Source organism: Lynx canadensis, chromosome A2, assembly GCF_007474595.2.
Source record: "Lynx canadensis isolate LIC74 chromosome A2, mLynCan4.pri.v2, whole genome shotgun sequence".
In the NCBI taxonomy this organism is placed as follows: domain Eukaryota; kingdom Metazoa; phylum Chordata; class Mammalia; order Carnivora; family Felidae; genus Lynx; species Lynx canadensis.
The window spans coordinates 14,349,523-14,373,981 of NC_044304.2; the positions used below are offsets into that span (position 1 = coordinate 14,349,523).

General features: G+C 46.4%; 1 protein-coding gene across 5 annotated transcripts in view; it reads left to right on the top strand.

Annotated features, from left to right (window-relative positions):
• The window catches only part of GATAD2A (GATA zinc finger domain containing 2A), a 105,156-nt gene that overhangs the window by 14,983 nt on the left and 65,714 nt on the right, over nt 1–24,459 (top strand). Inside the window, exon 1 of one of the 5 annotated variants that reach the window (XM_030305335.1) lies at nt 8,486–8,504. The exons of the other annotated variants lie outside the window; for them this stretch is intronic. The gene's annotated coding sequence lies outside the window, so the exon portion shown is untranslated. Of the gene's footprint in view, nt 1–8,485; nt 8,505–24,459 lie in introns of those variants that run through there. 5 annotated transcript variants of the gene reach the window in all.

A 24,459-nucleotide genomic window follows, 5' to 3' on the forward strand; every position in this document is an offset into this window, starting at 1 on the left:
ATTCTGGGAGCGTCTTCCTAGCGCTACCCTGGAAAGTTCCGCGCTCCGACGCCGCCCAGGCACGTGGGGGCCGGGCCGGGTGGGGGTCCCGGAAAGTCTCGGCGTCGCCCCCCTTCCTTCTGCGCTTCCTCCGGGGCTGGAGGAGGGGCTGGGCCTCCAGGGGTCGCTTGCGAGCGGCTGGGACCGGCGGGGGAGGGGGCGGCGGGCGGACGGCACGTGGACGCGCGGGGCGGGGGGTCCCAGGCCGGGGGGCGGGGGTCCCGGGCGGGCCTGGCCGCTGCTCTGAACCCCGCGGCGGCGGCGACGGCGGCGGCGGAGGATCCCGTGTCAGAATAAGAGTCCCCGCGCGCCCACGCCTGCAGGGCCGTCCCTCTACCCGCTCGCGCCCTTACTGCCTGACCCCAGGGTTCGGGGGACCCTTCCTCCCCATCTGGGCTCGAGCCCGTCACAGGGACCTACACTTTAAATTTGCCTCCCTATTTAGGCGGTGGCTGTATTGATTTCTTTTTTTCCCACCTGGAATGGGTCGGCATCGGTGACTAGACAGCAGCAGCTGGCCTTTTAAAGGGATTATTGCCAAGAATCGGAATTGATCACTTCAACAAGGAGAGGCTTATGGGCAGGGCCCCAGCCCGGAACGTGATTGACACTGGTGTGTGTGCACACTTTGGGACCCAGAAATGAATGGGGATCCCTCCCTTAGGAACTGAATATCAACCTTGGGTGCGCGTTTCTGCCCTGCCTTGGGAACTTTGCAGGGGCTGTTTAATTTTGTGTATCTGACCCAGCGTCTTTAGCTGTGTAGTTCATCCTTATCTTGAGAGCTTTGGATTCTTTAGATCAAAGTCCGGGTGAGTCACTTGGGCCTTTAATTTTTTCTCTCTTCCTCACCCTTTTACTTCTTTCAGTTTTCTTGAGTACACAGTGCTTGTTAAGTCACTGGTTCTGTGTGTCCATTTCATACAGTGACACCTTCTGGCTGTGGCAGCACAGAAACTGAGGGATAGACAGCCTTCTGTGTAATTGCTTCAGACTTGTACTGACTGTCCTTTGATGTTCTTTTTCTTTCTGGTAGTGGTTACAAGTTTTCTTTTAAGTTAGATTAGGTGAAATAATGTTTGCTGGCACCAGATCAGGATGCTAAGATTAGTAGCATGTTACACCTGACAGCAAGCTGTGGAGGAGGGCTGATAGGCCATACCAATCCCCAGATTTGAGTGCCTGTTGTGCACAGACATCTTCCATGCCCATAACACTCCAGTGGGGTGGAGGATATAATCCCTACATCATGGGTGAGGGAACTGAAGCTCTTGGAGGTCAGGCTGCTTGTCCAAGGCTGCTGAGTGGTGGAGGGGCAGAGCTGGGCTTGACTGAGCCTGATGTTTTGGGCACCAGAGTCCAGGAATGCTCCTGTTTGCAATCCACTGTGTGAACATTTCCTGGGCACTCCTAAAACAAGAAGCCATTTACTTGTCCAGGCTCCAGTCCACTTCTGCTGGGAGTTGGGGGATGACCTGTGACTTGGGGACACCATTGTAGCCCAGCATTGTCCTCAGAGAGCAGAGTTACCAGCTGGCCTTGAAGGAGCCAGGCCATAGAGTTGCCCCTTTGCATTTGCTTCTTCAGCTTCCAACTCAGAAAAGTTGGTCCTTTTCTAGAAAAAATAGTTTACAACGGAGGTTTTGAGAGCAATTTGCAAGATTCTTTCCTCATGTAGTCCCCCATTCTTGATTTTTCATCCCTTATTCCTCCCCACAAATTCTGAAGCTGATTTTTACAGAGGATTGCCTCTCATCTGGGATGTGATGTAGAAATTGGGATAGGTCCTGTATTACCGATTTGGATGCTTTGTTCTTTCTATTCAGATGACATCACTTTTTTTTTTTTTTTTAATGTCAAGTCATCTCTATTAATGCAGTATCATTTGGCAGATCCTCTAATTGTATATTTTGGTAGTGAGGAAAGAAATAATGCTACTTTTGGTAGAAAAAATCCTGGAAGGATTTGTATCAGAATGTCAACAACAAAATCTCTGGATTAGGGTTAGGAGTGGGTTTTTCCTCCTTAACCTTTTTGGTATCTCTGTACTTTGTGATTATTTTAAAAATTAGAAGCATTAAATATTTTAAAAATCATTATTCTTAAGTAATCTCTATGCCCAACATGGGGCTCAAACTCGTGACCCTGAGATCGAGAGTTGTGTGCTCAACTGATTGAACCAGCCAGGCACTCCAAGAAATATTTTTTTATTTGAGTAATAAAACACATTTTAAAGGCTCCAATTTTCAATTCGCTAGTAGCTCTCACTTGTTTTGCATCATTTATTTTGTGAATTTCTGGCATGGCAAGGAATGATTTCTGGATTGATTTATTCAATAAATATCGGAGTGCACACTGTGCCTCGGGCACTGTGCTAGGAATCCCTGCTCAGTGGAGTTTACCATGAGATTAGTGAGAGAGAAATCATAATTAATCTCATAAACGTGGGGAAATTTATAAGGGCCAAGGAGAAAAGGATACCATGACCTGGTGAACAAGACTCAAGGGGGCCTTTCTCCAACTGGGATTGGAGGATGAGTGGGAGCTAAGTAGGTAAAGAGAAAAAGAATGGCACTTCTTGTAGAGTGAGACTGAAGGAAGATTGGGGTGGTTGGAACAGAGAGAGATATGGAGACATAAGAGGGTCTGGGATTTACCTTGAGAGCAGTGGGACCCCTTTCAGAGAGGACAAGGCAGGGACTGGTGTGATGAGGTTCACAGCTAGGACTTCCTTGGGCCTTAGACAGCAGACCACTGAAGGATGCTTCTGATGGGTGGGAAAGCAGCAAAGCCATTCTGAAATGCTAGCATTTTCTTTCTTTCTTTTTTTTTTTAAAGAGCTATTTATTTTATTTATTTTTACGTGGTTAGGGGCACCTGAGTGGCTCAGTTGGTGAAGTGTCTGACTTTGGCTTGGGTCATGATCTCGCAGTTCATGGGTTTGAGCCCTGCATTGGGCTCTGTGCTGACAGCTCAGAGCCTGCAGCCTGCTTCAGTTTTTGTGTCTCCCTTCTCTCTTTGCCTCTCTCCCACTCATGCCTGTGTTTGCACACTCTCTCTCTCTCTCAAAAATAAGTAAACATTAAAAAAATCTTAAATGTTTATTTTGAGAGAGTGTGTGAGTGTGAGAGCTCAAGCACGTGAAGAGGGGAGGGGCAGAGAGAGAGAATCCCAAGCAGGTTCCTCGCTGTTATCACAGAGCTGGATGCAGGGTTTGATCTCACAACCATGATGTGAGATCATGACCTGAGCTAAAATCAAGAGTTAGATGCTTAACTGACTGAGCCACCCAGACACCCCTATTTTATTTAAGTAACCTCTACCCATAACATGGGGCTCGAACTCAGAACCCTGAGGCCAAGAGTAACATGTTCTATCAATTGAGCAGCTAGGCCCCCCAGATACTGGCATTTTCTGATGTTTGTTCTCATGGGGGAAAATTAAGAATAACCCTCGGAGCCTTGGACATGTCAATTCTCAACAGAAACCAAAATGTAACGGAGTTCAATTACGGACTGTTGGTGTGCTAACCTCTAAAAGCATGGGCAGTTCAAATGCTTGTCTGGAGAACTACTTGCTTGGACTTGTGATATATGTGTGCCATTACATGGAATGAACAAGGCTATTTTCCCTAGACTTTTTTCCCCCTGATAATTGAGTTAATTTATGCTCATTGTAGAAAACTGGAAAGATTATGAAACAGGTGATTAGGTGAGGTCTTTATGAGTAGTCGTCTTGGGGTAATAGAGCATCTCTGGGATTTCCTTGTAACAGTTGTTGGGTTGGAAGTGTGGCAAAACCAGAAGAACAAGTTGGCAATGTCATAGTTTGAGGCTCACAGAACTGTGCTGCCTGCTTAGTGTGGTTGGTTGTTAGAATGGATGCTCTTGAGTTTTGTGAGCTGTTTTAAGAAGATGAGTTAGTCTGGCTTCAGGTTGCTATTCTAGTGATGTACTAGTATCTTTGCATTGAATTAGGAAGGCCACGTGTTAAGAAGGTTGAGATAAGAGACAGGGGACCAGAAGTGGTGGCAGCAAAGTAGAAGTAGTGAGTCTGTGTTCTTAGAAACAAAAGTACCAGCTGGGGACAGATACTGCATACTTGTAGATGCTGGTAAACGTTGATCCAGGACTTTTTAGTCAAGAGGAATGTCATACCATGGGCTTATTGCCCCTCCTCTCGTTTTCTAGGCTGTATTTGTGACCTCTTTTTGTCTGATGAAAATGTAGGTTATTCTTTTAGAAGACAAAGGAACTTACTCTAATTGAATACCTGCAGGTAGCCTTAGGAAGTGACTGGGAATCCTCTGGAACCCTCTAGGGTGTCAGGGAAAAGGGCCTGTGGAGCTTCTCAGTGCCCTGCACCCACTTTGTCTTGATCTTCAGAAAGGTAACTCTATTTCCCAGGCAAGTTTGTCAGGGGTCTTTCTGCCTTGTTTCTTGGTTCCTTATATGAAAGGACTGAAGACAGTATCTGTCTGAGAATCAGAGAGACCTTCAACATCTGAGATAGAATGTGCTGACAGGATATGGACAGTACCTGAAAGTGGGCTTTCAGGTGTTTTGGGGTAGGTTTGAGATGGTAGGCCTTTGAGGCTGCTTGGCCTTAAAAGCTGCAGCTGGGGGTGGGGGGCAGTGGCAGTGGTTAGGGAGAGGGTAGAGGCAGTGAGAAAGTCTCTACTTGTTGAAGGTTGAAGAATATATATATAGGGTTTTTTTTGGTGCAAAAGGGTGATTTTATTAAAGCACAGGGACAGGACCTGTGGGCAGGAGGAGCTGCTGAATCTTTTTTTTTTTTTTTTAATGTGTATTTTTGAGAGAGAGAGAGCAGGGGAGGGGCAGGGAGAGAGGGAGACCCAGAATCTGAAGCAGGCTCCAGACTCTGAGCTGTTAGCACAGGGTCCAACGTGGGGCTTGAACTCATGAACTGTGAGATCATGACCTGAGCCAAAGTCAGACATTTAACTGACTGAGCCACCCGGGTGCCCCTGCCTTTGAGCACACTTTAAAAAATACTGCCATACTATAGTGGCCAACCAGCTCCTCATTCGGGGCTGCTTGCTGTTTGCTGGGTGAGAAGTGAGACTTCTTAGTGTGCCTATTCTTAGGCAGCAGGTCCCTGCAGTAGTGTCATGGACCAGCCCTGGCTTTGCCTCAAACAGGTTGGGTGTAAGCTTCACTTGCCACTTCCTAGTGATGTCACTTTGCTGAACCTTGCCCTCTGTTTCCTCTTCCTTCCTTTCTTTTTCTTTCTTTCTTTCTTTCTTTCTTTCTTTCTTTCTTTCTTTCTTTCTTTCTTTCTTGTTTTTATTTATTTGCTTATTTTGAGAGATACAGAGCATGAGCGGAGGAGGGTCAGAGAGCAAGGAGAGGGAGAATCCCAATATCAGGCTCTTCAAGGTCAGTGTGCAGAGCCAGACATGGGGCTCAAAGTCATGAAACTGAGATCATGACCTGAGCCGAAATGAAGAGTTGGACACTTAACCAACTTAGCGAGCCACCCAGGTGCCCCATTTCCCCTTCTAAAAAGGAGGTCATGTCTACCTTGAACAACTGAGTTGGGAATGATATAAGAAATGCAAGTGGCTTAGCACAAGGCCTGGTGCATGTACGGTTTAGTGAGTATTGTTAACAATTAGAATGGACAAGGCAGAGCATAAAGGTGCTGCTTTGCACCTTCACAACTTTCAGGGACAAAGCCTGTCACTGTCTGCTCTGTTCCCCTTGGAGCCATAGCCTATCCCCATATTCCAGATGGAAGAAGGTGAAGTCCCCTATAGAGGGTGATTTTTTTTCTTTATTTTTAAGATTTAGTTTTGAGAGACAGAGACCAAGTATGAGTGGGGGAGGAGCAGAGAGAGAGGGAGACAGAATCTGAAGCAGGTTCCAGGCTCTGAGCTGTCAGCACAGAGCCCCACATGGAACTTGAACTCAGGAACCGTGAGATTGTGACCTGAGCTGAAGTTGGATGCTTAATCGACTGAGCCACCTAGGGGCCTTGAGGGTGATGCTTTCCAAGGGCCACCTTGCTGATTATTTTACAACCGGGAGTGGGCATCAGCTTTTCTGATTTCAGATTTTGCTTGTTTTTTCCACTAGCCTCAGCACCTCCCTAGAGATACAGAATAGCTGGGTTGGTGGAGGCCTACTAGGGTAAAGGAGATAGCACCTTTCCTGACTTTGCTAAATCCCATGTTCTGATTTTCAGGAACAGTCCCTGTATCTGGGAGGTGGGAAGTTGTTTGCCAGGCCTATCTGTCATGGGGGGCCTTGCCTTTAAAAACCAAGACACGGCTCTTGCACTTCTGGCTTTATCCCTGAGTAGATTCTGGTCAGGGATGGGAAGTGGGTCTCCTTGAAGTACATGCAGTGGCAAATTGGAGAGCCCAGACCTGAATCCTAGTCTTCTTCCAAACTTACAGTTCTCAAACTGGCTTGGGAATGGACAGATCTGGTATCATCACTGACTACAGTCTACTTCTTTTCAGCTTTGGGCGGGTTGCCTGGCTACCTGGCTGGCCTCAGCTTTTCCATCTATAGACAGGGAACATACCTTTGATCTCATAGGATGGCTCTAAGGATAAGTGGGAAACGTTCACAAGTAAGAGGTAGCCCAGTTCCTGCTCCTCCATTCACCTCTGAGACAAAATCCTCCCCTCACATGACAACTACATGATGATCTCTATAAGGTCTCACATCTCAAATTATCACAAACAATGAAACACTCAGATTAAGGAGCTGTATTTTGTTTATAACAAAATCCCACCATAATTTAGTGGTCTTCAGAGCTCATTGTAGGGAGCTAGCTCTCTCTCACCTAAAAAGGTGGCCAAATTATTTGGAAGGGAAGTGGGAAAAGAAAAGGGAAAAAACAAAAACAAAAAACCCTGTGGCCTTAAACCTGCATATAATCCCAGCATAACATGTACTCTAATCCTGGTTGTTCTGTGCAATTAGCCTCTGAGTCAGTGGCTGTTAAACTGTACTCACCTCATTCTTACTTTAGAGACAGTAGCTCAACATGACCTTGGAGGTGAGCAGGTTTCAGGCCAGTATTCTCTTTACTTGAGTTTGTAGCTGGTGGATTTTTGTGGCATTGATAAGAGAGTTTTCTTGTGTGTTTTGGACAAGCTTACTCAGCAAGTTCTGAAAACTTTGCCACTACAACCTTATTTGCATCCACAGAGGAAACCTATTTTTTCCAGTTGCTCAGTGGTTTGGGGAAAGTAGGAGTGTAGCAAACTGAAATCTTGGTTCAAAGGCATTAATTGAATTGGTCAAGTTACTCCGGACCTGTGATATTCTCAGGATTTATGTATCCTTTTTTTTTTTTTTTTAATTCATTTATTTTGAGAGAGAGCAAGAGCAGGGAGGAGCAGAGAAGGGGCGGGGGAGAGAGAGAATCCCCAAGCAGGCTCCACACTGTCAGTACAGAGCCCTACTCAGGGCTCCAATTTATGAACTGTGAGATCATGACCGGAGCTGAAATCAGGAGTCGGAGGCTTATCCGACTGAGCTACCCGCATGCCCCAGGACTTCTGTATCGTTGACAGAATGCCTGAACTTCATTTTTTGTTGTCTCATGTGTTATTTCTGTGCATGTAAAGGGTTCATACCTACCCCTTCAATGGCAGTGGTTTTTTTTCAGAGGATTCTGAATCTGTGCCCTCCTTGGGATTCTCTAATATGCATTGGAACCCTGGGAGATTTCCAGGGTTTGATTAGTGTTTTCCTTAACATTTTTGTTTGATTAATTGACCTTCTCAGTAGATTGTATGTGGGTCATCTGTCTCTTGCTTCCCCTTCCCAAACTTTAGTTTCTATTGTTGAGGCTTTTGTCTCTGCTGAGGTCTGAGGAGGAGGTGGGAACCTCAGCTGTCAGTAGTGTAGGAGTTATGTCTGGTCTGCTTTTGAAGTTTTCTTAGGGAAAGATTTTACATAGTAAGTCTGGATGGAAATGTAATTGCAGCCTTATAGTCAATTTATATTTGTCAGGCAGAGCATTAGAAATGCAACTATGTTTGGTCCTTGGGCCCCAGACAAGTTTAGGATTCACCTGGGACTATGTTGCTTCTGTGTGCCATTTTAGTTTTACTGAACACAGCACAGACTTCAAGATGGGTAGGGCAGCTCTTGATGTTAGAAACTGGAAACTGAGGCCTGAGGGGAGTGACCTGCCCCGGGTTTAATTTGCAAAAGGGAGGAGAATGTAGCTCTCTGTTCTCTACTGCAGGTTCCTTGATCTGATTTCTGTCATCCTTATTTCTTTTTTCTTTCCTTTTGAAAGATTTTATTATTTATTTATTTATTATTAATTTTTTTTAAATGTTTATTTAGTTTTGAGAAAGAGCACACACACGAACGAGTGGGGAAGGAGCAGAGACAGATGGAGACACAGAATCCGAACAGGCTCCAGGCTCCGAGCTTTCAGCACAGAGCCCAGTGCCGGGCTCGAACTCACAAACGGTGAGATCATGACCCAAGTGGAAGGCAGACACTTAACTGACTGAGCCACCCAGGTGCCCCTGAAAGATTTTATTTTTAAGTGATCTCTACACCCAACATGGGGCTCGAACTTACAACCCTGAAATCAAAAGTTGCACGCTCTACCGACCAAGTCAGCTAGGCACCCTATGTCATCCTTATTTCTTTATGGTTTGCTCAGTTTTGTTTTCTCCTTTGTTCCTCCTCCCTAATCAGGAGGTCATTTGGCAGGTTTCCTTCCTCATGGCCTCATCTTTTTTTTTTTTTAAGTTTTTATTTTAATTATAGTTAATACAATGTTATACTGGTTTTAGGTGTATAATATAGTAATTCAATTCCATACATCACCCGGTGCTCATCAATACAGGTACACAACTTAATTCCCAAAGGGCCTTGTTTTTTGAGCCCTGAGGTCATCATGGTGTCTACAGTGTGAGGATGGGACAGGACATAGAGAGGAAGATCTCAGGGCTGCTTTTGGAATCTTAGGGCTGCCTTTAAAAAAACAAAACCAAAAAAACTGAAGCAGTGTTTCCTGTTCTGGAATTGAGTGTATGAAGACTTCCAATTTTAAGAGCATAAAACTATTTCTCCTGGTCTATTAAAAAAAAAAAAAGTAATGGCACTTCTTGCAGAAATTCTTCAGGTGATATGTGGATGACCATTTCAAGATCAAAAAAAGCAACCATGGAAATAAGGTGGAATGGGCTAAATGTCAGATGCTGACATTTAGTGGTTGGCTGTGCTAGGGGGGGTAGGGGCTTAATACCCAGCTAAGGGTGCTAGATGATTCTAGAACAGCACAACCTGTGTTGGAATGGTCTTTAAACTGTATCACAGAACTGGTTAGAGAGATCGAACATGTTTTGTTTGGAAGAGAGAAGATTGGGGGTGGTGGCCATGAGGGATTCCAGGACACCCTGTGAGTCATCTGACAGAGGCCTTTTCTACTTATGGTGCCAGTGGGCACATACTCACCCCCTCAGAGGGTATGGTTGGGATTTTTGTTTTTGTTTTTGCTTTTTTAGAGGTAAGGTCAGGTGACCCTGCCAAAAAAAGGCAGTGAGAGTGGACAGGTCACCACCTGGGGAAGGGGCTTAGCATTGGATGAGCATTTCAGGCATGCACCTATCTTTTGTGAAGGTTAAGATGGTGGGAGAGCTTGTCTACTCTGTTGCCTTGGTTTATTGCTTAAGGGAAAAAGGAAACTTAAATTGCTTGGAACAATTAGGGTAACTTTGGTCTGTTTAACCAGCCTTCTGAGTCTATGAGCCACTGTTGGCCTTTTTTTTAAAAAGTTACTTTAAAAAGTTAACCATCAACATTTGAGAGCCTAAACTGCTCTGGAAGGTGCCCCATGGAGTGAAATGAAGTACAGGCTTCTTATCACCACATAGTGGAATGAACAGAGCAGGAGATGTGTTGCTGACTGTAGGATTATCTAAGAAGAGCTTCTTAGTAGGCTGGCTGGGATGGGTGACAGGGATACAGAGATGTCCTTGCAGCCAGGTGGCCCTAGCCCCGGGCTGTGAGTAGCCCTTATTTTACTCCAGTGCGCTGTGCCAATGTAATTGTTGTTATATGCCATGATGTGAAAAAGATGGGACATCTGATTTATCTCCCTCCATCCTTCAGCATATTATTCTGAGAAGCGATGGTTTTCTTGGTCTCAGGAGGTCTACAGCTCTTGTGAAGAAGGTTGGTGATGTTGGACTAGACCATTTACAAGGAGTGTTCCCTTGCATTGGAGCATCAAGGATGAATGGAGTTGGCAGATAACCCTCCCGGACGTCAGGGTTTATAGAAAGTCAAAGTGGGAAGTAAGGTTTAAAAAAAAAAAAAAAAAATGCAGGTTGTTCCAATTATTATTGATGACCTTAAATGGAAGACTGTTTACACTTCATCTGAAAAGCATCAAGAGCCCTCAGATTTGTGAGGAGGAGACTGTTCACTTGAATTGAGCAGAGAAGTCAGGAAAAAGGGAGGTTGAGAAAAGGCAGGCATGAGCTAATACAGTCTTGGATTTGCCTGGTGGGGAATAAAAAACAGGGACAGGTGCCAGAGACACTGTGCAAGGAGATTGGGTGGGGATTAGCTGGATACCAGGGGCTGAGAACAAGTCATCTGTCCATTTAACAACTGGGGTTCCTTCCCCTGCTCAGTCTGTGCTATGCCCCTGGGGTCTGGTGATGGTCTTTTCCTGCCCTCTAGGGTCTTATGGCCACAGAAGCGAGATAGGATAGGGAACCCTGAGAGAGAGGGAAGAGTGGGTAGGAGCCTGTCCAAGAGGTAGCAGCAGCATGAAGACTGGAAGGTGACATGGGGCCCAAGATTGTGGGTCTTTGGTTTTAAGAATGCTGAGTTTGAGCAAAGGTGAGGTGAGCTGGGTCCTGGAGAAGGTGATCTGTGGTAGTAGCTACTGCCTGGGAGAAGCTGGGTATTAGACAGCTTGGCCCATGGTACTGGATGGCTCCTCTTTGTTTTACATGGCCAGGATGGGAGGATATAGTGTTGAAGCATGAAGGCCCTGTGTGACCTCTAGAACCCTCAAGGAGCATGTCTGTGAATCTGGTAGGTTGGTGGCCACCTCTGTTGGTGGGGGAAGGTACAGAACTTGATCTGTTCTTATGTCTCCTCTTTCCCAACTGATAGTGCTTTGTGTTAGAAGAAAGTGCAATAAATAATAGGTGAAGGAATAAAATATAAGAGGGGCCATCTTGTACATTGTAGGAAAAGTTTGTGAAGTAGTGACAGATGGATGAAAATTAGAGGGACACAGCCTGTAATCTAAGAACTTGTAGCAATTAGAGGGACCAGGAAGAGGCTTGATGTGATTCCAGTGGCCTAGGAACTGGTTGGTAACCTGCATTTTCTAGATTCTGAGGATTTTCCAACTTGAGGTCTTCAACACTTTTCCAGAAAGACCCAGAGCAATTGATGCTTCTCTGAAACATTCACATGAATTATTCCAACAGCTGCTGCTTCCTGGTTTGAGAAAGTTTCCTTGTTTCACGCATTGCTGAAATGTTTTCAAATCATGGCTCTTTTGGCAGAGTCCAGGAGAGAAGACAGGTGGGCGTCCCACAGAGTGACAACACTAGTATTGGGGGGGAGGGGGCTTGTGGTTTCAGGAAGGAAAGGGGCCTTGGGGATTTGGCACTTGGAAAAGAATGACTTGGGTTCCAGAGTGGCACCTGGTTGGCGATGAACAAGATATTGTCGGGGTCCTGATTTGGGGGTTGAGGATGGGAGTGAGAATCAGATGAGTTAAGTGAGGGCAGCAGCCTGGTGCCATATGTACAGAGCTGGGAGGGCTGGCGTGTGTCTTGGCCCCTGCCCACCCTGGGAAGCCCTCTCTATAGGGCCTGGGTTGTCCCTGAGCCCTATGTCCTCTCACTCTGTTGTGTCAGTGGCCAGGGGACCAATCTTCTTCCCACTAGTCTGTTTGCTCTGTTTACTGCTTCACACTTGTGAGTCCTGTGCTGTTTTTATGGAAAGGAGAGAAATCTGCACACATCTTCCTGCTAAGGGACCCTGGTTTCCCATAGTGTGCTAGAGTGTGGTTGGTGTGTGTGTACATCTTACTGGAAATGAAGATGGAATTTGGTCCTGGTTTGTGACCCAGGCTGGCAGTGTTGATCAGTTCCTTTAAGCCCCTTCTTTTGGCTTGTACTTTGGTAGGTAGAGGCTCAGAAATTATGTGCTTTGTCAACCTCTGAGGGGTTTTGTGCCTTTTACAAAAATGGAGGATGCACATGAGTCAGTGAATTTGTTGCACGGTCCACAGGATACAGCTTGCACAGTTGAGGCTCACTCCTCCATGAGGTTTCCAGCAGTTTAGTAAAGGGTTAAGTAAGTGTGCTCTTAGAGGAGGAATTGTGGGTGTGCTGATCTTTGCTCTAGGAAGTTTTCCCAGAGCCTTGGGAAGGATCCAGCCCCAGGATGGTTTCAAAGTCAGACTGTCCCTGATAGTAAAGTGGTTCATATTTGAGTCTGGGCCTTAGAGATGGCTGACCTGGGTTTGGATCTTTGACTTCTTAGCCCTCTGACCCTGGCCAATCACCTTGACTTCTCTCTCAGCTTAAGTTTTCTCACCTGTCAAGTGTGGGCATCAGTGGCAGTACCCTGTGTGAAGTGTGAACATCAATGGTATTACCTCATGTGAAGGAGGGGTAGTAATGGCAATACCCTGTGTAAAGTGTGAGTAACATTGGCAGTACCCCATGTGAAGTGGGTAGCATTGGCAGGACTTCATTCTGATGTTATGAGGATTAAATGAAATCAGGCATGTAAAGTGCTGGCACTCTGCATCAAATAAAGAATTCAATAATTGTTTTTTTTTAATTTTTTAAAATGTTTATTTATTTTTGAGAGAGTCTGAGCAGAGGAGGGGCAGAGAGAGAGGGAGACAGAATCTGAAGCAGGCTCCAGACTCTGCAATGTCAGTGCAGAGCCCGATGCGGGGCTCGAACTCACAGACTGTGAGATTATGACCTGAGCCAAAGTCGGACACTTAACCGACTGTGCCACCCAGGTGCCCCAAGAATTCAATAATTGTTAGCCACTTTTATTTTTAAAAATTTTTTTTAACATTTATTCATTTTTTGAGAGACCGAGCATGAGTGGGGGAGGGGCAGAGAGAGAGGGAGACACAGAATCTGAAGCAGGCTCCAGGCTCTGAACTGACAGCACAGAGCCTGATGTGGGGCTCGAACTCATGGACCGTGAGATCATGACCTGAGCTGAAGTCGGACACTCAACCGACTGAGCCACCCAGGTGCCCTGTTAGCCACTATTATACTTTTCTTTTCTCCTTTAGTAATAAAATCTCTTGTCAGTATGTTAAAGGTGATTCTCTCCGTGTCTCAGAAGTTGTTGTCAGTGGGCTTTTCTGTAGCACTTTGATTCTGTGTGCCTAATGGTCACTTTCTCAATGAAGAGTTAGGCCCTCACCTGCCTAAACCTCAGGAGGAGGCCTGGACCATGGGGACAGTAGAGTCACTGTGGTCTTGGGGACAGATCTGCAGGGCCTGGGTCTCAGGCTGGATCTTGGTGCTGAATGGTTTGATAGTACCTGGGTCTGTGTGAAGCAGCTGGAGGCAGAGCAGGGCAGTAGAGTGGGCCTTGGTGTAGGCAGGAGGGTCCGCTGCATGGCTGATACAGTAAAGACTTAGGTAAGTGAATACCACCACCCTTGTAGACCTGCCCCTTTGTACCTTTGCTGGCCTTGCAACATCCTTTACAGGGAGGCTGATGGCCTGGGACCCTGACTTACCAGGGAATGTCTTGCTTGGGGGTTGGATTGTCTTGGCAAGACTGTGCTTCAGAGACACTGGAGTCAGGTGGACGTTGTAGGTCACTTTGGACCTGGCCCAGCTTAGGACAGTATTTCTTGGGGATGTGTGGTCTATGTTTTCAACAATTGATGGTTTAGAACTGTGCCTTTGCCTGGAGGACAAAGTGTGTTGGCCCAGTATGGTGGCCTAAGTGTATTGGTCCTTTGTGTGCACATGTGCTGATCCTGGGTGTATGTATGCATATGTGCATGTGTACTTGTACTTGTGTGTTTAGGGTGGCCGTATACATGCATATGTTTGTGCCTGCTGGCCCTGCTTGCTGGAATAGAGCCTGACATGTGCGGTTACTCTGGTATGTGCAAATGGAAGAAAGACACACCAGTCCATGTTGGACATGGACTTTGTGTGGCAGAGTTCTGCCTTTTGTGGGGCCTCCAGCTTACTCTGGGGTTAGTCTCAGGTGTAGGCAATGTCCCAGTGAGGGCGCAATTTGAGCCTGTGTGGTGTTTGCAGATTTCTTTATGCCTTTTAAGGCAGAGATTTCATGTGACATTTGCATTGTACCTCTTAATACCTCAGAGTTTTAGTACTAAAACTTCTTACCAGCAAGGTATACTCTGACTGGAGACAGAAGCAGCAAGTAAATTGTAAGACTCTGGTCTCCTCACCATTGCACCTTGGGAGGTAGGCCCTTAACTATTCTTAATATTAAGAACTGTGCTTTTGTGGGGGCAGTTTGGCCTTGGCTGCTTTGCTCCTCTTGGAGCAGGGTTCTCCAGGTGTCCGATCTTCAGTGCAGTTTCCTTCCTTCTCCTTTAGATGCCAGTCATGTCAGGAGAACTAGCAAGTGGGGCCCTGTGTCCACTTCGTCCCTTCTCTTCCTCATTCTCACGACCCTTCTGTGAGGATAAGTGATGGGAAGTGTCCATGCAGTCCACTGGTGAGCTCTGATGATTGAGAGAAGCCAGGTGTAGCCCATCCTCACCTCCATCTTAGCCTCAGTTTACCCTTAGGGCTGGTGACGGTGAGGACAGTTGATGGTTCTGTGAACATCCTCCTTGGGGATCCCCTTTGTTCCTGACATCCTCTTATACTTTTGTTGGATACGTTGTCAGGAAGGTGTAGCATCTGTTGACATCATTTCCCAATTTGTTTTGTTTTTTTTTTTTTAATTTTTTAATGTTTATTTTATTTATTTATTTATTTATTTATTTATTTAAAAAAATTTTTTTTTCAACGTTTTATTTATTTTTGGGACAGAGAGAGACAGAGCATGAACGGGGGAGGGGCAGAGAGAGAGGGAGACACAGAATCGGAAACAGGCTCCAGGCTCCGAGCCATCAGCCCAGAGCCCGACGCGGGGCTCGAACCCACGGACCGCGAGATCGTGACCTGGCTGAAGTCGGACGCTTAACCGACTGCGCCACCCAGGCGCCCCAATGTTTATTTTATTTTTGAGACAGAGACAGAGTATGAGCAGGGGAAGGGCAGAGAGAGAGACACACACAGAGTCCAAAGCAGGCTTCAGACTCTGAGCTGTCATCACGGAGCCTGACGTGGGGCTCGAACTCATCAACTGTGAGATCATGACCTGAGCCGAAGTCGGACGCTCAACCGACTGAGTCACCCAGGCGCCGCCCCCCCCAATTTGTTCTTAATTGGTGTGTGTAGTGTAAGCCACTTTTTACTGATAGATGTTGCCGTCGTTATAGTTTATCCCTTCTCACTTTGCAGCGTTTTAGTCAGTCTTGTGATTTTTGTGATTGCTGTGGTACATCGTCAGAATGTGTAGCAGTGATGAAGCATCTGGGGCCAAGGATCATTTCATTGGCCTGGACCTTGTGGCAAGGCCTCAGGACTTCTGGGCTAGCTGTGTGGCTTCAGTCAGGGCTATCAATGCCATGGTGTGGTTGGCGGACAGTTCCAGCCACTTCTGAGAAGTTACCAGATGGTATTGACTATTTGACCTGGGCCTTGATGGTCAAAGAAACAATTCTGCTACTTAGGGAAGCTTGGTTGGTCAGATGGTTGTAGTTTGTTTTGTATTTGAAGACCTAGTGTCAGACTGGATTTCTAGAATTCTATCAAGTCTACTCTCCTGCCTGAATCTCGGCTCGGGGGATCTGGAAGGTTTGTGGGTGGACGACACTAACTCTGCTGCCTGCCTGGGTACTCACTAGCTCCTCTGGATTTGGATCTAGGTAGACCCTTTAGTGGTCTGGAAACTACTAGCTTAAATAGACCTGAATCACTCCTTCCTGGTCTCCCATTGCCAGCCTGGAAGATGGTACCCTTCTTGGGAATCAAGGTGGCAAAGGCCACCTGAGGTTCCAAATCCATCCAGATGTAGTAGGATGGCTGGTGGATACTTTCCTCAACAGTGAGAAGGTGGCTGGAAGTGGGGTGGGGTTTAGAGGTGAAAACTGGAGATCCTCCCCCACTTACATTTCTTTAGTGAGATTTCTGCTATCTTACCAGCTTCTGGTAACTGACCAAAATAGTTCGTCTTGTCTTGGACCTTTCAAAGAAAAGTTACATGACTACTGTGGGTAGATTTTGTTTGGATTTCAGGATTGTGAAGTTCTTTTCTTCTAGGCTCAGGTTTTCATTTTTATACAATGGAGCCATCTTTAGAATCCTGCTCTTGAAAAACAAAAGTATTCCCTTCACCCTTCCAAAGAACAATATTCTGAAAAATAAGATACGGTTCTTAAGCTTTTGGGGAGTACTTGCAGAAGATTAGGTGATTGTGCCAGTCTGGCTGCCCTTCCTACCCCGCCTCCCCTTAAATTTGAAAAAGGTTGGCACATAATGTTGTATTAGTTTTCAGATGTACTAGTGTAGCGGCTTATTCATCAGGATCGCCTATTGGAAGATGGTTTGTTGGGGATGTTAACTCAGGAGAGATAGCCTTTATGCTGTTCCTTAGAGAGACTTGGTTTAATTTGCTGGTCTTGCGCTGCTCGTGAATATGCAGATCAGGGTTGGTGCCTGTGTTAGGATCACCAAATGAGAGAGTGAGTGGGCTGTTGACTTAGGGGCTGTCTTCACAGCTTGGAGAAGGTGCTCAGCTGGTGGCTTTGCTCCTGCTAGCTTGGCGCATGTAGGCTCCAGGCCACCCAGACCTGGATGAGGGAGCACATGGTACCTGTAGCTAGGGCCCAGGATGTCTTAGTGGTAGTGGAAGATAACTTTGTCCATTGGTGGAAGGATTCTTCCAGGAGGTTGCCTTTGTGATAAGTAAGGTGTTGCTTCTTTAAAAACAAACTCAAGAGGGCTGCTTGGGTGGCTCAGTCTGGTAATTAATTGACTTCATTCAGCTCAGGTCATCATCTCATGGTTTGGTTTGTGGGTTCAAGCCCCATGTCAGGCTCTGTGCTGACAGCTCAGAGCCTGGAGCCTGCTTTGGATTCTGTGTCTCCCTCTCTCTCTGCCCCTCCCCTGCTCATGCTCTGTCTTTCTCTCTCTGTCTCTCTCTCTAAAAATAAAGAAACATTTAAAAAAATCAAAAACAAACTCAAGAAAACTTGCCATTAGAATCGAATAGCTGGGGGATGCCTGGGTGGCTCATTTGGTTAAGTGTCTGATTCTTGATTTCGGCTCAGGTCATGATGTCAGGGTTTGTGAGATTGAGCCCTATGTCTGTGCTTACAGTCTGTTTAGGATTCTCTCTCTCTGCCCCTCCCCCATGTTCCCTCTCCCCCTCCCTTCCTTCCTCCCTCCTTCTCTCTCTCTCTCTCTCAAAATAAATAAAAAATAATAGAATAGCAGAATAGCTGGAGGTTTTATTTCTTGACGTGAAAATAAACATAACCCTTTAGCCAGCTATAAAGTTAATACAGCTGATTGAGATGCTGGTGTGTAAGACATGGAGGCAGCCTGGATGGTACATTCTTGGGAACAAGGCTGGCTGCCATTAGAACTTTCTGTTGGCCACCTCATAGATGGAGCTGATGTCTTCTGCAGGTGGGGCTTTTTGTGATCCTCACTCCCAAATGTTTCTGTCTTGACTGATCCTGGAGACTCAGGACCACTCTTTGTCATCTCAAGAGGATTCTTTGCATGTTTTAGTCATAGGTCACACAGGGATATATGTGTTTTCAAAGGAGACTGACTGCCTGCTTGCCCTAGGCAGAGGTACTAGGTGGGGAACCCCAGACAGTAATTTTTTGCTCTTAGTCTTAATTCATTCTGGAGCAGTTGACCAAGAGATAATTGGGGTGCTCTGGGTATTCCTATTTGAAATGATAGGCAATGAAATGCCCTCCCTCTGTGCGAGTTGGATACCTCATGTTGGGGTTACTTGAGGTTACTGGGGAGTTTTTTTTTGTTGTTGTTGTTTTTTAAATATTTTTGAGAGTGCACAAACAAGGGTAGGGGCAGAGAGAGGGAACAGAGGATTTGCAGTGGGCTTTGTGCTGTTAGCAGCGAGTCTGATGCGGGGCTCAGACTCAAGAACCGTGAGATTGTGACCTGAGCCAAAGTTGGACACTCAACTACTGAGCCACACAGGATGTTAGATGTCAGTGGTGAATCCCCTGGGCCTGGCTCTGCTCCACAAGATAGGGGAGCTTGGTGCTCAGAACTTGAGGGGGGATACAGTGTTTTCCTTTTTGGTGACGATGATTGGTGGTTAAGCTCTTTGGGCTAGTTGTGTGGGTCTCTCTTGTGTAGAGTTTTTTGTGTCAGGAGCTTGCACCCCTGGTGGCCTGTGTAAGTGTCCCCACATCTAGCCCAGGTGCTGCAGGGAATATGTTTGAGCTGGGCTGCGATGTCTTCTGGCTTCCATTTTAAGGAATGCTTATATCCAAGATGAGCTAGTCATTTTTACCATTCACTCACGAGGCATTTCTTTCTTGATTGTCTTAGTTCATAGCTGTGAGATGGGGCTGGGAAAGCTGTATCTCAGGGAGATGGGGTACATTGGGAAGTCAGAGCTGAGGTGACCTAAGCATACTTAAAGTCCATCTGAGGCATAATGTTTACCACTGCTCTCACCTTACCATTCTAAGTTTTTCCAGTGCCATTTTGTATAGTTTGGCGAGTGGAAGGCAGGATTGATAGTGGAGGATGTCAGGTACATGCCTAGTCTGGGAATCAGGGTGTTAGAGTCATTTTTGGCTATAGGTATACCAGGCCCTTGGGCTTTTTTCTGTACACACATTGGCCCCAAAGGGTTAAAATAATCTGTGTGGTTTTACTTTAAGAGACATTGTGCTGAATGAAATAAGCCAGACACAAAAAGACAAATACCGTATGATTCCACTTATATGAGATCACTAGAGCAGTCAAATTCATGGAGCTAGAAGAGTAGAATGGTGGATGCTAGGGGCTGGTGTGGGGGTAATGGGGAGTTAGTGTTTAACTGGTGACAGAAATTCAGTTTTGCAAGGTGACAAAGTTCTGGAAATGGATGGTGCTGGTGATAGTTGCCCAACAGTGTGAATGGACTTAACACCACTGAACTGTACATTTAATGGTTAAGATGGTAAATTTGATGTTACCTATATTTTAGTACAGTAAGGAAAAATGGAACCTTTCTGAATTCAGAAATATCCTGCATCCTTATGAGCATGTGTTTTACCCTCCCAAGAGTTAGCTTAGGGAGAAAGGAACAAAGGCACTCATATTTTGATGGCCTAGCTTGTGCTGGATGTTATGAGGTTAAAGAAAAAAAAAAATAGATGTGTGGTTCTAGAAGGCCCATTGTAGCATCATCTTGGGAGTGCTGGAGCAGAGATTCTGTAGGTGTTCTTTGGTCCCCATAGGGATGGGGCCTGGATGCACTTTCTCCAGCTGTCTGGGGTGACACAGGACTCTTGGAGTCTGCAGGGGACTTAAGAGAACAGAGTCCAGAAACAATCTGAGGTCTTTTCTGCTCCAGTGCTTGGCTTAGAGATAGAAGGTATTCCTTGTTTTCCTATGGCTATTTTTCAGAGAATTTCCTTAATATAGCACATATTGGTGCATGTACACAGAATGGGAGACACCAATTCTTAGGTCCTCATTGTTAACAAAGAAGTTATCTCTTTTGTTCTTGTGACATTTTCTTCAAGATGTACTTTCAAGCAGCCTCAGTGATTAACACTTAAGATACTTCCCAAAGTTTCAGACCTGTCTAGATAGATAGATGGAGACATTTGATTCCTGAGCTTTTTATTTTTATTTTTTAAGTTTATTTATTTATGTCATCTCTGTACCCAACTTGGGGCTCAGATTCAGGACCCCAAGATAAAGAGTTGCCTGCTCTTCTGACGGAGCCAGCCAGGTGCCTCTGATTCCTGAGCATTTAAAATATGGGAGTTTTGAACCTTTAAAAAAATTTTTTTTAATCTTTATTTTTGAGAGAGAGGAGACAGAGCATGAGCTGGGGAGGGGCAGAGAGAGAGGGAGACACAGAATCCGAAGCAGGCTCCAGGCTCTGAGCTGTCAGCACAGAGCCCAACGCGGGGCTCGACCCCATGAGCTGTGAGATCATGACCTGAGCTGAAGTCGGACGCTCAACCGACTGAGCCACCCAGGCGCCCCTAAAGTTTTGAACCTTTCAGTGTTTGTTTATTTTTGAGAGAGAGCACGTGCAAGCTGGGGAGGGGCAGAGAAAGAGGGGGACAGAGGATTTGAAGTGGGCTCTGTACTGACAGCAGAGAGCCCAGTGCGGGGCTCAAACTCACTAACCTTGAGATCATGACCTGAGGTGAAGTCAGATGCTTAACTGAGCCACCCAGGCACCCCTGAAGTTTTGATGATCTTTGTGGACTTGCCAGGGCAGCTGCTGGGGGCTGAGTGTGGAAACTCTAGATAGGAGTTGAAATATTTTGAGGGACAACATTAATCATACTAGTCAAAGTGAGAACTAGTTACTTCTGAGAGCCTGCCTAGTGCCAGGGCCTGTCATTTGGTCCTCAGCATGGTCTGCCCAAGGGTCAGGTGGGCTCCTGCAGCTAGTCATGATTCATCAGGAGGATGTGCTATAACATTCAGGATGGTTTTGGTGGTGTGAAAGGGAGGGATTCCTGGAATGCCCAGGGTAAAGGGGTATGTTGGAGCCAAGCCTTGGAGAGGAAGGAGATCTGTTGGAAGGACTGTGCTGGCTGTTTTAGGATAGGCTAGGAAAGGAGAAGGGGAGTACAAGATGTGGGTGCATAGATGCTGGGGTAACTCATACTTCTCAGCAGTGGCAGAGGAGGCCTTCCCAGATATAAGGCCGTAGAGGCCTCTGGAATCTCTGAGTGCCTTTCTTCAGGCTCTTTGCCTTTCTCCAAATAGTAGTGTAAGGGAGGTGGGGAGAGCTTCCCAGAGGGGAAGTGTGGTGCTGTGGCCTTGCCTATCTCCATGTTGCTTCTTCCTGGTGTTGACTTGCTATTCTAATTAAGGGTAGGGTTTATATTTATGTTGCTATGTTTTTGCCTCTAGTCTATGATGTTTTGAGTATTTATAACTCATGGAGGATGCTATTTCCTCCTGTGTGCTTCATTAGGAATTGGATAAAGAGGTGAATAAGAGCCTTTCTCAAGAGTGTTTGGGGAAGAGAACCTAATGGGATGCTGTATGTCAAATGTCAAGATCAGCTGTGCCAAGTGGTGGGGCTGTAGTCCTCAGTAATAGAAGGGGGAATGGGGAGGGACTGATTAGGGAGAGCATGCTTGAGTAACAGGTGCTTGAGTTTTGAAGGATGAGTGGGAGGAGGGAAGGGGTTTCCCAGTGGTGGGAACACTATGTGTAAAGGCCCAGTGGTGGAGGCAAGATGTGGTGGTATGAAGAATTGAGACAAGGCCAGTGTGGTCAGAGCCAAGAATGTGGTGTGTGTGTGTACACATATATACATGCATGCCAGATGACTTCATAGAGTTACTTCGGCCTAAAGCAGGAAGGGCCTCAAAGGTCATGGTAAGATGTTACAAGCATTGGGGGGTGTTGAGGGCCTTAGGAAAGGCTGCACTGTGCACTGGCACAGTGTGCGGAGTTGGATGACCCATCATCCCTCAGTGAGGCCATGGTTACCGTGGCCAAGGGAAGGAGGGCAGGGATAGATCAGGGGCTTGGAGGGCACAAACTGGCTGTTACCCCAGTGGATGCCTTCTCCCCTTGACAGTGGAGAGAGGCCAGTTCTGGTTGCCAAGGATGGGCCTGTGTAGCTGGCCTTACCGTTGGCTCCTTGGCCCTCATGGGGCTGGTTCTTTGCCTCTCTAGTATGCCAAGTCATTCTCCCCGCCCCCGCCCCTAGTCCATGGGGACATAGGGTTAATGAGGCTCCATGCTTTGGAGAGAGTAGGTACTGCTTTGTGCCCTGGGGCTGATACAGAGCTGGAGCATCTCCTTGGTGTGCCTGTGCCCTGACTTTTTGTCGTGGTTGTGCCACTGTGTCTGGGTCACCTCTGTCCCTTTGATACTCAGCACAGCCTGCCAGGGCTGCAGTTTCTTCCTGCTTTCAAGAACCAGGTAGTCCATGTTTTCAGCCTCTGGGGCTGTACTGTCTCTGTTTCTGTTACTCAGTTCTGCCTTATGGGTGGAAGCAGCTGTACACAGTGCATATTCCGGTGGGTGTGGCTGTGTTCCAGGAATACCGTTCACCAGGACAACTTAGGGAAGTTTGCCGACCCTGGATTAGAAAATGGAATCTTCGGCCCAAGTTAATCATTCTCCAGCCAGCCAGCACATGGAACCAGCCAGCACATGGTGTGACCTCTAGGCTTCCTTGAGATGCTTTACTACTGTGCTGCCTCAGTTTCTCCCTTTCTGAGGGGGCTGGCCAGGGAGTCCCCTCCTTGACAGTTTGGTGGTGCAGTCACTAAGACCTTTGCCAGACAGGGTCTAGGTAATTCTTCAGGGGCACTCAGTTTTCATGGAGCTAGTAGACTTAGTGGACTTAGAGGTGGGAGAAGGTGAGGGATATTGTTGGGTTTCTTCTTGGAGTTTTTTGGCCTTATGTCATGTTTCCAGGACTGGATTAGAGCCAGGGTGGTAAATGTTTAGTTATAGACACAGTTGAAAAATTTTTACACAGCACAGTTGTTTGGTGAGTGCAGATGGTGGTAGAAGGAGACCAGAGGTGTGCAGCTTCTATAGAGCAGGGCCTCAGAAGGGATGATGGGGCCCTCCAGGGGTGCCTTGGAGAGCTTAGGCTTCCCGGTCAGATGCCTATGGCCCCAGAGACTCATCCCTGTGCTGACCATGGGTGCTGCAACCCGAGTGTATCCTCAGAACTGGAGTTCCCCAGATAGCAGCCAGCTTTTGCCCAGTGCTCCTCCCCTCAAGTTTAAAGGGAGCCAATCTCACTTGTTTAAGCTAGAGAGGATGAAATGGCAACAAAGGACTTCTGTTGCCCAAAGTGCAGTGACTTGATTTCATGTAAATTACTATGACTGCCTTCTTACCAAGTATGATCTCCTTTAGACTAGGAAATCATTGTGTTTGGGTGGGTTGCAGTGTGTGTGTGTGTGTGTGTGTGTGTGTGTGTGTGTGTGTGTGCACGCACACGCGCCACAGTACCCAGGTGTGGGGTCAAAGCCAAGCCATAATCATTTATCAGGGGAGTGGAAGAGTCTCTTATGAGTTGGTAATTGTGTACTTAAGGGTTACTTGATACTATTTTAAATGTATGGGTTGGAAATAAAAACAGTAAAAGCTCTCTAAATCCAGCCAGTGCGGGTAGATGGCAAAATAGTCCACATGATATATCAGTAAAAAGCAACTACAGTTTATTTTAGAGAAATGTCCCTAGGTCTGATGGTGCTAAGTGATCTCTGCTTGGTTTCAGCTCCTTTGTGAATTTTGCACTAATTGTATGGAGGGGCTGCTGCTGTGTGGGCTTCTCAGATAGGTTCCTTCTCCTTCAGTGTTAAATCATCCCAGCTCATTCATTCCATAAATATTTATCAAGCACTGGTGTGTGTCCGACACTGTTCTAGGTGTTTGAAATACAATCACATCAGGCAGACAAGACACCCCTTTACTTGTGGCATTTATGTTCTTATTGGGTGAGAAAGTCCATACAGTACCACATTATATGGAATATGCAGAGAGGTCAGGCCTGTGGGAGAGAAGGAGCAGGGTGGACCTCTGCAAAGGAGACATTTTGAGCGGTAACATGGGGGAGGGCATGGAAGGGTCTGCCATCTGGGCGTGAGAGTGATTGAGGCTGAGGGAGCAGGTATAGTATTAAAAACTCGAACAGCTACTGTTATAAGAGGCCGTATACAGACATTTCTGAGAAATTGTGTGAAGCTGAATATGAACTGGACTTTTGCTGACATTTAGGGATTATTATATGGTAGTTATGTTTTCAAAGATAATTTTCAATTTGGGATGCCAGTTGGAGAAGTGATTGTTAAAATGATAAAGTATCTGGAATTTTGTTTAAAACATAAAAAGGGAGGGAGAGTTCCTGGTGTGTTGGAGGCGTGGCCAGGAAGCCAGCATGGCTAGGGTAGGATAGCAGGAGGCATGCCTCAGGCCAGGAGACAGTAGGGCTTCACTCTGGGCAAATGCCAAACATGGTGTCCACTGGACGTGTGAGAAGCTGTTGGACTCCAAATGTGTTTAATGGCAGAAACAAAAGGATTTCCTGATGGACTGGATGGTGGGGTAGTCTTATCAAGAGGGCAGCCCAAGGTTTTAATCTGAGCAGCCGAAAGACTGGA